This window comes from Crinia signifera, chromosome 2 (genome assembly GCF_055691185.1).
Source record: "Crinia signifera chromosome 2, ASM5569118v1, whole genome shotgun sequence".
Taxonomy (NCBI): domain Eukaryota; kingdom Metazoa; phylum Chordata; class Amphibia; order Anura; family Myobatrachidae; genus Crinia; species Crinia signifera.
The window spans coordinates 159,204,690-159,217,782 of NC_139218.1; positions in this window are offsets into that span (position 1 = coordinate 159,204,690).

Sequence of the window (13,093 nt, forward strand, 5' to 3'; positions counted from 1 at the left end):
ATACAAGCCGGTTTGAGTGTTTGGGGCACATTTTAGCTAAAATCATCCTACGGGGCCTAACTGCTTATGCCAAAGCCTGCCTATTTTGAATGGCGTAGTGGTCAATGCAACCTCCAAAAAAATCAGGACTTACTACCCCAATAACCTGCTAACTCACCCCTGAAATACTTACTTATTCACACTATTTTGTTCATTTGACTTGTTTCTAATTTGAAATGCCCATTTTTGTGGGGCCAGAAAGGTGCGTCTTTAAAAGGCGATTTCTACGATACCCCACTTTTGCGCGTCGGACCGCGACTTTTTCCGGAAACGCCGAAAAACCGCAATTTTCAGGAGAAACGAGACGTACATCCACCCCCTCTGCCGCCCACCCACCCAACTGACAGCCAGCCAGCAGACAAGCACAGAGAGTTCCGTGGGTCTATCTGTGATGTCATAAAGGGCCTGCTGATCAATGGCCAGCTCTCTGATTGGCTGCTGTGTTTGATTGACAGATTGAATCTGGCAGCTGATTGGCTGTCTACCCTAAAGTGCATTACACACCCCTGATGGTACCACTGGCTAAGACTCCACCTCAGCTCATTGATTAATTATAAATTTAGAACAAATGATGGATGAAAGCAGGCAGGCCGGCCATTTTTTTCACGCTCATTGGACTTGTTTAATGCAATGCACCTGTGTATATTCACATGCATTCACTTCATGCTGTAACCACTGTGCATAAAAATTTGGAAACATGGCATACAGTGTATCATTTGCTGTCTAAGTCATGTTTCCCATATTTTCCATTGCAAGATACAAGCCGGTTTGAGTGTTTGGGGCACATTTTAGCTAAAATCATCCTACGGGGCCTAAATGCTTATGCTAAAGCCTGCCTATTTTGAATGGCGTAGTGGTCACTGCAACCTCCAAAAAAATCAGGACTTACTACCCCAATAACCTGCTAACTCACCCCTGAAATACTTACTTATTCACACTATTTTGTTCATTTGACTTGTTTCTAATTTGAAATGCCCATTTTTGTGGGGCCAGAAAGGTGCGTCTTTAAAAGGCGATTTCTACGATACCCCACTTTTGCGCGTCGGACCGCGACTTTTTCCGGAAACGCCTAAAAACCGCAATTTTCAGGAGAAACGAGACGTACATCCATCCCCTCTGCCGCCCACCCACCCAACTGACAGCCAGCCAGCAGACAAGCACAGAGAGTTCCGTGGGTCTGTCTGTGATGTCATAAAGGGCCTGCTGATCAATGGCCAGCTCTCTGATTGGCTGCTGTGTTTGATTGACAGATTGAATCTGGCAGCTGATTGGCTGTCTACCCTAAAGTGCATTACACACCCCTGATGGTACCACTGGCTAAGACTCCACCTCAGCTCATTGATTAATTATAAATTTAGAACAAATGATGGATGAAAGCAGGCAGGCCGGACATTTTTTTCACGCTCATTGGACTTGTTTAATGCAATGCACCTGTGTATATTCACATGCATTCACTTCATGCTGTAACCACTGTGCATAAAAATTTGGAAACATGGCATACAGTGTATCATTTGCTGTCTAAGTCATGTTTCCCATATTTTCCATTGCAAGATACAAGCCGGTTTGAGTGTTTGGGGCACATTTTAGCTACAATCATCCTACGGGGCCTAACTGCTTATGCTAAAGCCTGCCTATTTTGAATGGCGTAGTGGTCACTGCAACCTCCAAAAAAATCAGGACTTACTACCCCAATAACCTGCTAACTCACCCCTGAAATACTTACTTATTCACACTATTTTGTTCATTTGACTTGTTTCTAATTTGAAATGCCCATTTTTGTGGGGCCAGAAAGGTGCGTCTTTAAAAGGCGATTTCTACGATACCCCACTTTTGCGCGTCGGACCGCGACTTTTTCCGGAAACGCTGAAAAACCGCAATTTTCAGGAGAAACGAGACGTACATCCTCCCCCTCTGCCGCCCACCCACCCAACTGACAGCCAGCCAGCAGACAAGCACAGAGAGTTCCGTGGGTCTGTCTGTGATGTCATAAAGGGCCTGCTGATCAATGGCCAGCTCTCTGATTGGCTGCTGTGTTTGATTGACAGATTGAATCTGGCAGCTGATTGGCTGTCTACCCTAAAGTGCATTACACACCCCTGATGGTACCACTGGCTAAGACTCCACCTCAGCTCATTGATTAATTATAAATTTAGAACAAATGATGGATGAAAGCAGGCAGGCCGGCCATTTTTTTCACGCTCATTGGACTTGTTTAATGCAATGCACCTGTGTATATTCACATGCATTCACTTCATGCTGTAACCACTGTGCATAAAAATTTGGAAACATGGCATACAGTGTATCATTTGCTGTCTAAGTCATGTTTCCCATATTTTCCATTGCAAGATACAAGCCGGTTTGAGTGTTTGGGGCACATTTTAGCTAAAATCATCCTACGGGGCCTAAATGCTTATGCTAAAGCCTGCCTATTTTGAATGGCGTAGTGGTCACTGCAACCTCCAAAAAAATCAGGACTTACTACCCCAATAACCTGCTAACTCACCCCTGAAATACTTACTTATTCACACTATTTTGTTCATTTGACTTGTTTCTAATTTGAAATGCCCATTTTTGTGGGGCCAGAAAGGTGCGTCTTTAAAAGGCGATTTCTACGATACCCCACTTTTGCGCGTCGGACCGCGACTTTTTCCGGAAACGCTGAAAAACCGCAATTTTCAGGAGAAACGAGACGTACATCCTCCCCCTCTGCCGCCCACCCACCCAACTGACAGCCAGCCAGCAGACAAGCACAGAGAGTTCCGTGGGTCTGTCTGTGATGTCATAAAGGGCCTGCTGATCAATGGCCAGCTCTCTGATTGGCTGCTGTGTTTGATTGACAGATTGAATCTGGCAGCTGATTGGCTGTCTACCCTAAAGTGCATTACACACCCCTGATGGTACCACTGGCTAAGACTCCACCTCAGCTCATTGATTAATTATAAATTTAGAACAAATGATGGATGAAAGCAGGCAGGCCGGCCATTTTTTTCACGCTCATTGGACTTGTTTAATGCAATGCACCTTTGTATATTCACATGCATTCGCTTCATGCTGTAACCACTGTGCATAAAAATTTGGAAACATGGCATACAGTGTATCATTTGCTGTCTAAGTCATGTTTCCCATATTTTCCATTGCAAGATACAAGCCGGTTTGAGTGTTTGGGGCACATTTTAGCTAAAATCATCCTACGGGGCCTAACTGCTTATGCCAAAGCCTGCCTATTTTGAATGGCGTAGTGGTCAATGCAACCTCCAAAAAAATCAGGACTTACTACCCCAATAACCTGCTAACTCACCCCTGAAATACTTACTTATTCACACTATTTTGTTCATTTGACTTGTTTCTAATTTGAAATGCCCATTTTTGTGGGGCCAGAAAGGTGCGTCTTTAAAAGGCGATTTCTACGATACCCCACTTTTGCACGTCGGACCGCGACTTTTTCCGGAAACGCCGAAAAACCGCAATTTTCAGGAGAAACGAGACGTACATCCTCCCCCTCTGCCGCCCACCCACCCAACTGACAGCCAGCCAGCAGACAAGCACAGAGAGTTCCGTGGGTCTGTCTGTGATGTCATAAAGGGCCTGCTGATCAATGGCCAGCTCTCTGATTGGCTGCTGTGTTTGATTGACAGATTGAATCTGGCAGCTGATTGGCTGTCTACCCTAAAGTGCATTACACACCCCTGATGGTACCACTGGCTAAGACTCCACCTCAGCTCATTGATTAATTATAAATTTAGAACAAATGATGGATGAAAGCAGGCAGGCCGGCCATTTTTTTCACGCTCATTGGACTTGTTTAATGCAATGCACCTTTGTATATTCACATGCATTCGCTTCATGCTGTAACCACTGTGCATAAAAATTTGGAAACATGGCATACAGTGTATCATTTGCTGTCTAAGTCATGTTTCCCATATTTTCCATTGCAAGATACAAGCCGGTTTGAGTGTTTGGGGCACATTTTAGCTAAAATCATCCTACGGGGCCTAACTGCTTATGCTAAAGCCTGCCTATTTTGAATGGCGTAGTGGTCACTGCAACCTCCAAAAAAATCAGGACTTACTACCCCAATAACCTGCTAACTCACCCCTGAAATACTTACTTATTCACACTATTTTGTTCATTTGACTTGTTTCTAATTTGAAATGCCCATTTTTGTGGGGCCAGAAAGGTGCGTCTTTAAAAGGCGATTTCTACGATACCCCACTTTTGCGCGTCGGACCGCGACTTTTTCCGGAAACGCCGAAAAACCGCAATTTTCAGGAGAAACGAGACGTACATCCACCCCCTCTGCCGCCCACCCACCCAACTGACAGCCAGCCAGCAGACAAGCACAGAGAGTTCCGTGGGTCTGTCTGTGATGTCATAAAGGGCCTGCTGATCAATGGCCAGCTCTCTGATTGGCTGCTGTGTTTGATTGACAGATTGAATCTGGCAGCTGATTGGCTGTCTACCCTAAAGTGCATTACACACCCCTGATGGTACCACTGGCTAAGACTCCACCTCAGCTCATTGATTAATTATAAATTTAGAACAAATGATGGATGAAAGCAGGCAGGCCGGCCATTTTTTTTAAGCTCATTGGACTTGTTTAATGCAATGCACCTGTGTATATTCACATGCATTCACTTCATGCTGTAACCACTGTGCATAAAAATTTGGAAACATGGCATACAGTGTATCATTTGCTGTCTAAGTCATGTTTCCCATATTTTCCATTGCAAGATACAAGCCGGTTTGAGTGTTTGGGGCACATTTTAGCTAAAATCATCCTACGGGGCCTAAATGCTTATGCTAAAGCCTGCCTATTTTGAATGGCGTAGTGGTCACTGCAACCTCCAAAAAAATCAGGACTTACTACCCCAATAACCTGCTAACTCACCCCTGAAATACTTACTTATTCACACTATTTTGTTCATTTGACTTGTTTCTAATTTGAAATGCCCATTTTTGTGGGGCCAGAAAGGTGCGTCTTTAAAAGGCGATTTCTACGATACCCCACTTTTGCGCGTCGGACCGTGACTTTTTCCGGAAACGCTGAAAAACCGCAATTTTCAGGAGAAACGAGACGTACATCCTCCCCCTCTGCCGCCCACCCACCCAACTGACAGCCAGCCAGCAAACAAGCACAGAGAGTTCCGTGGGTCTGTCTGTGATGTCATAAAGGGCCTGCTGATCAATGGCCAGCTCTCTGATTGGCTGCTGTGTTTGATTGACAGATTGAATCTGGCAGCTGATTGGCTGTCTACCCTAAAGTGCATTACACACCCCTGATGGTACCACTGGCTAAGACTCCACCTCAGCTCATTGATTAATTATAAATTTAGAACAAATGATGGATGAAAGCAGGCAGGCCGGCCATTTTTTTCACGCTCATTGGACTTGTTTAATGCAATGCACCTGTGTATATTCACATGCATTCACTTCATGCTGTAACCACTGTGCATAAAAATTTGGAAACATGGCATACAGTGTATCATTTGCTGTCTAAGTCATGTTTCCCATATTTTCCATTGCAAGATACAAGCCGGTTTGAGTGTTTGGGGCACATTTTAGCTAAAATCATCCTACGGGGCCTAAATGCTTATGCTAAAGCCTGCCTATTTTGAATGGCGTAGTGGTCACTGCAACCTCCAAAAAAATCAGGACTTACTACCCCAATAACCTGCTAACTCACCCCTGAAATACTTACTTATTCACACTATTTTGTTCATTTGACTTGTTTCTAATTTGAAATGCCCATTTTTGTGGGGCCAGAAAGGTGCGTCTTTAAAAGGCGATTTCTACGATACCCCACTTTTGCGCGTCGGACCGTGACTTTTTCCGGAAACGCTGAAAAACCGCAATTTTCAGGAGAAACGAGACGTACATCCTCCCCCTCTGCCGCCCACCCACCCAACTGACAGCCAGCCAGCAGACAAGCACAGAGAGTTCCGTGGGTCTGTCTGTGATGTCATAAAGGGCCTGCTGATCAATGGCCAGCTCTCTGATTGGCTGCTGTGTTTGATTGACAGATTGAATCTGGCAGCTGATTGGCTGTCTACCCTAAAGTGCATTACACACCCCTGATGGTACCACTGGCTAAGACTCCACCTCAGCTCATTGATTAATTATAAATTTAGAACAAATGATGGATGAAAGCAGGCAGGCCGGCCATTTTTTTCACGCTCATTGGACTTGTTTAATGCAATGCACCTTTGTATATTCACATGCATTCGCTTCATGCTGTAACCACTGTGCATAAAAATTTGGAAACATGGCATACAGTGTATCATTTGCTGTCTAAGTCATGTTTCCCATATTTTCCATTGCAAGATACAAGCCGGTTTGAGTGTTTGGGGCACATTTTAGCTAAAATCATCCTACGGGGCCTAACTGCTTATGCCAAAGCCTGCCTATTTTGAATGGCGTAGTGGTCAATGCAACCTCCAAAAAAATCAGGACTTACTACCCCAATAACCTGCTAACTCACCCCTGAAATACTTACTTATTCACACTATTTTGTTCATTTGACTTGTTTCTAATTTGAAATGCCCATTTTTGTGGGGCCAGAAAGGTGCGTCTTTAAAAGGCGATTTCTACGATACCCCACTTTTGCGCGTCGGACCGCGACTTTTTCCGGAAACGCCGAAAAACCGCAATTTTCAGGAGAAACGAGACGTACATCCTCCCCCTCTGCCGCCCACCCACCCAACTGACAGCCAGCCAGCAGACAAGCACAGAGAGTTCCGTGGGTCTGTCTGTGATGTCATAAAGGGCCTGCTGATCAATGGCCAGCTCTCTGATTGGCTGCTGTGTTTGATTGACAGATTGAATCTGGCAGCTGATTGGCTGTCTACCCTAAAGTGCATTACACACCCCTGATGGTACCACTGGCTAAGACTCCACCTCAGCTCATTGATTAATTATAAATTTAGAACAAATGATGGATGAAAGCAGGCAGGCCGGCCATTTTTTTCACGCTCATTGGACTTGTTTAATGCAATGCACCTTTGTATATTCACATGCATTCGCTTCATGCTGTAACCACTGTGCATAAAAATTTGGAAACATGGCATACAGTGTATCATTTGCTGTCTAAGTCATGTTTCCCATATTTTCCATTGCAAGATACAAGCCGGTTTGAGTGTTTGGGGCACATTTTAGCTAAAATCATCCTACGGGGCCTAAATGCTTATGCTAAAGCCTGCCTATTTTGAATGGCGTAGTGGTCACTGCAACCTCCAAAAAAATCAGGACTTACTACCCCAATAACCTGCTAACTCACCCCTGAAATACTTACTTATTCACACTATTTTGTTCATTTGACTTGTTTCTAATTTGAAATGCCCATTTTTGTGGGGCCAGAAAGGTGCGTCTTTAAAAGGCGATTTCTACGATACCCCACTTTTGCGCGTCGGACCATGACTTTTTCCGGAAACGCTGAAAAACCGCAATTTTCAGGAGAAACGAGACGTACATCCTCCCCCTCTGCCGCCCACCCACCCAACTGACAGCCAGCCAGCAGACAAGCACAGAGAGTTCCGTGGGTCTGTCTGTGATGTCATAAAGGGCCTGCTGATCAATGGCCAGCTCTCTGATTGGCTGCTGTGTTTGATTGACAGATTGAATCTGGCAGCTGATTGGCTGTCTACCCTAAAGTGCATTACACACCCCTGATGGTACCACTGGCTAAGACTCCACCTCAGCTCATTGATTAATTATAAATTTAGAACAAATGATGGATGAAAGCAGGCAGGCCGGCCATTTTTTTCACGCTCATTGGACTTGTTTAATGCAATGCACCTTTGTATATTCACATGCATTCGCTTCATGCTGTAACCACTGTGCATAAAAATTTGGAAACATGGCATACAGTGTATCATTTGCTGTCTAAGTCATGTTTCCCATATTTTCCATTGCAAGATACAAGCCGGTTTGAGTGTTTGGGGCACATTTTAGCTAAAATCATCCTACGGGGCCTAACTGCTTATGCCAAAGCCTGCCTATTTTGAATGGCGTAGTGGTCAATGCAACCTCCAAAAAAATCAGGACTTACTACCCCAATAACCTGCTAACTCACCCCTGAAATACTTACTTATTCACACTATTTTGTTCATTTGACTTGTTTCTAATTTGAAATGCCCATTTTTGTGGGGCCAGAAAGGTGCGTCTTTAAAAGGCGATTTCTACGATACCCCACTTTTGCGCGTCGGACCATGACTTTTTCCGGAAACGCTGAAAAACCGCAATTTTCAGGAGAAACGAGACGTACATCCTCCCCCTCTGCCGCCCACCCACCCAACTGACAGCCAGCCAGCAGACAAGCACAGAGAGTTCCGTGGGTCTGTCTGTGATGTCATAAAGGGCCTGCTGATCAATGGCCAGCTCTCTGATTGGCTGCTGTGTTTGATTGACAGATTGAATCTGGCAGCTGATTGGCTGTCTACCCTAAAGTGCATTACACACCCCTGATGGTACCACTGGCTAAGACTCCACCTCAGCTCATTGATTAATTATAAATTTAGAACAAATGATGGATGAAAGCAGGCAGGCCGGCCATTTTTTTCTCGCTCATTGGACTTGTTTAATGCAATGCACCTTTGTATATTCACATGCATTCGCTTCATGCTGTAACCACTGTGCATAAAAATTTGGAAACATGGCATACAGTGTATCATTTGCTGTCTAAGTCATGTTTCCCATATTTTCCATTGCAAGATACAAGCCGGTGTGAGTGTTTGGGGCACATTTTAGCTAAAATCATCCTACGGGGCCTAAATGCTTATGCTAAAGCCTGCCTATTTTGAATGGCGTAGTGGTCACTGCAACCTCCAAAAAAATCAGGACTTACTACCCCAATAACCTGCTAACTCACCCCTGAAATACTTACTTATTCACACTATTTTGTTCATTTGACTTGTTTCTAATTTGAAATGCCCATTTTTGTGGGGCCAGAAAGGTGCGTCTTTAAAAGGCGATTTCTACGATACCCCACTTTTGCGCGTCGGACCATGACTTTTTCCGGAAACGCTGAAAAACCGCAATTTTCAGAAGAAACGAGACGTCCTCCCCCTCTGCCGCCCACCCACCCAACTGACAGCCAGCCAGCAGACAAGCACAGAGAGTTCCGTGGGTCTGTCTGTGATGTCATAAAGGGCCTGCTGATCAATGGCCAGCTCTCTGATTGGCTGCTGTGTTTGATTGACAGATTGAATCTGGCAGCTGATTGGCTGTCTACCCTAAAGTGCATTACACACCCCTGATGGTACCACTGGCTAAGACTCCACCTCAGCTCATTGATTAATTATAAATTTAGAACAAATGATGGATGAAAGCAGGCAGGCCGGCCATTTTTTTCACGCTCATTGGACTTGTTTAATGCAATGCACCTTTGTATATTCACATGCATTCGCTTCATGCTGTAACCACTGTGCATAAAAATTTGGAAACATGGCATACAGTGTATCATTTGCTGTCTAAGTCATGTTTCCCATATTTTCCATTGCAAGATACAAGCCGGTTTGAGTGTTTGGGGCACATTTTAGCTAAAATCATCCTACGGGGCCTAACTGCTTATGCCAAAACCTGCCTATTTTGAATGGCGTAGTGGTCACTGCAACCTCCAAAAAAATCAGGACTTACTACCCCAATAACCTGCTAACTCACCCCTGAAATACTTACTTATTCACACTATTTTGTTCATTTGACTTGTTTCTAATTTGAAATGCCCATTTTTGTGGGGCCAGAAAGGTGCGTCTTTAAAAGGCGATTTCTACGATACCCCACTTTTGCGCGTCGGACCGCGACTTTTTCCGGAAACGCAGAAAAACCGCAATTTTCAGGAGAAACGAGACGTACATCCTCCCCCTCTGCCGCCCACCCACCCAACTGACAGCCAGCCAGCAGACAAGCACAGAGAGTTCCGTGGGTCTGTCTGTGATGTCATAAAGGGCCTGCTGATCGATTGGCCAGCTCTCTGATTGGCTGCTGTGTTTGATTGACAGATTGAATCTGTCAGCTGATTGGCTGTCTACCCTAAAGTGCATTACACACCCCTGATGGTACCACTGGCTAAGACTCCACCTCAGCTCATTGATTAATTATAAATTTAGAACAAATGATGGATGAAAACAGGCAGGCCGGCCATTTTTTTCACGCTCATTGGACTTGTTTAATGCAATGCACCTTTGTATATTCACATGCATTCGCTTCATGCTGTAACCACTGTGCATAAAAATTTGGAAACATGGCATACAGTGTATCATTTGCTGTCTAAGTCATGTTTCCCATATTTTCCATTGCAAGATACAAGCCGGTTTGAGTGTTTGGGGCACATTTTAGCTAAAATCATCCTACGGGGCCTAACTGCTTATGCTAAAGCCTGCCTATTTTGAATGGCGTAGTGGTCACTGCAACCTCCAAAAAAATCAGGACTTACTACCCCAATAACCTGCTAACTCACCCCTGAAATACTTACTTATTCACACTATTTTGTTCATTTGACTTGTTTCTAATTTGAAATGCCCATTTTTGTGGGGCCAGAAAGGTGCGTCTTTAAAAGGCGATTTCTACGATACCCCACTTTTGCGCGTCGGACCGCGACTTTTTCCGGAAACGCTGAAAAACCGCAATTTTCAGGAGAAACGAGACGTACATCCTCCCCCTCTGCCGCCCACCCACCCAACTGACAGCCAGCCAGCAGACAAGCACAGAGAGTTCCGTGGGTCTGTCTGTGATGTCATAAAGGGCCTGCTGATCAATGGCCAGCTCTCTGATTGGCTGCTGTGTTTGCTTGACAGATTGAATCTGGCAGCTGATTGGCTGTCTACCCTAAAGTGCATTACACACCCCTGATGGTACCACTGGCTAAGACTCCACCTCAGCTCATTGATTAATTATAAATTTAGAACAAATGATGGATGAAAGCAGGCAGCCCGGCCATTTTTTTCACGCTCATTGGACTTGTTTAATGCAATGCACCTTTGTATATTCACATGCATTCGCTTCATGCTGTAACCACTGTGCATAAAAATTTGGAAACATGGCATACAGTGTATCATTTGCTGTCTAAGTCATGTTTCCCATATTTTCCATTGCAAGATACAAGCCGGTTTGAGTGTTTGGGGCACATTTTAGCTAAAATCATCCTACGGGGCCTAACTGCTTATGCCAAAGCCTGCCTATTTTGAATGGCGTAGTGGTCACTGCAACCTCCAAAAAAATCAGGACTTACTACCCCAATAACCTGCTAACTCACCCCTGAAATACTTACTTATTCACACTATTTTGTTCATTTGACTTGTTTCTAATTTGAAATGCCCATTTTTGTGGGGCCAGAAAGGTGCGTCTTTAAAAGGCGATTTCTACGATACCCCACTTTTGCGCGTCGGACCGCGACTTTTTCCGGAAACGCAGAAAAAACGCAATTTTCAGGAGAAACGAGACGTACATCCTCCCCCTCTGCCGCCCACCCACCCAACTGACAGCCAGCCAGCAGACAAGCACAGAGAGTTCCGTGGGTCTGTCTGTGATGTCATAAAGGGCCTGCTGATCAATGGCCAGCTCTCTGATTGGCTGCTGTGTTTGATTGACAGATTGAATCTGGCAGCTGATTGGCTGTCTACCCTAAAGTGCATTACACACCCCTGATGGTACCACTGGCTAAGACTCCACCTCAGCTCATTGATTAATTATAAATTTAGAACAAATGATGGATGAAAGCAGGCAGGCCGGCCATTTTTTTCACGCTCATTGGACTTGTTTAATGCAATGCACCTGTGTATATTCACATGCATTCACTTCATGCTGTAACCACTGTGCATAAAAATTTGGAAACATGGCATACAGTGTATCATTTGCTGTCTAAGTCATGTTTCCCATATTTTCCATTGCAAGATACAAGCCGGTTTGAGTGTTTGGGGCACATTTTAGCTAAAATCATCCTACGGGGCCTAACTGCTTATGCTAAAGCCTGCCTATTTTGAATGGCGTAGTGGTCACTGCAACCTCCAAAAAAATCAGGACTTACTACCCCAATAACCTGCTAACTCACCCCTGAAATACTTACTTATTCACACTATTTTGTTCATTTGACTTGTTTCTAATTTGAAATGCCCATTTTTGTGGGGCCAGAAAGGTGCGTCTTTAAAAGGCGATTTCTACGATACCCCACTTTTGCGCGTCGGACCGCGACTTTTTCCGGAAACGCCGAAAAACCGCAATTTTCAGGAGAAACGAGACGTACATCCTCCCCCTCTGCCGCCCACCCACCCAACTGACAGCCAGCCAGCAGACAAGCACAGAGAGTTCCGTGGGTCTGTCTGTGATGTCATAAAGGGCCTGCTGATCAATGGCCAGCTCTCTGATTGGCTGCTGTGTTTGATTGACAGATTGAATCTGGCAGCTGATTGGCTGTCTACCCTAAAGTGCATTACACACCCCTGATGGTACCACTGGCTAAGACTCCACCTCAGCTCATTGATTAATTATAAATTTAGAACAAATGATGGATGAAAACAGGCAGGCCGGCCATTTTTTTCACGCTCATTGGACTTGTTTAATGCAATGCACCTTTGTATATTCACATGCATTCGCTTCATGCTGTAACCACTGTGCATAAAAATTTGGAAACATGGCATACAGTGTATCATTTGCTGTCTAAGTCATGTTTCCCATATTTTCCATTGCAAGATACAAGCCGGTTTGAGTGTTTGGGGCACATTTTAGCTAAAATCATCCTACGGGGCCTAACTGCTTATGCTAAAGCCTGCCTATTTTGAATGGCGTAGTGGTCACTGCAACCTCCAAAAAAATCAGGACTTACTACCCCAATAACCTGCTAACTCACCCCTGAAATACTTACTTATTCACACTATTTTGTTCATTTGACTTGTTTCTAATTTGAAATGCCCATTTTTGTGGGGCCAGAAAGGTGCGTCTTTAAAAGGCGATTTCTACGATACCCCACTTTTGCGCGTCGGACCGCGACTTTTTCCGGAAACGCTGAAAAACCGCAATTTTCAGGAGAAACGAGACGTACATCCTCCCCCTCTGCCGCCCACCCACC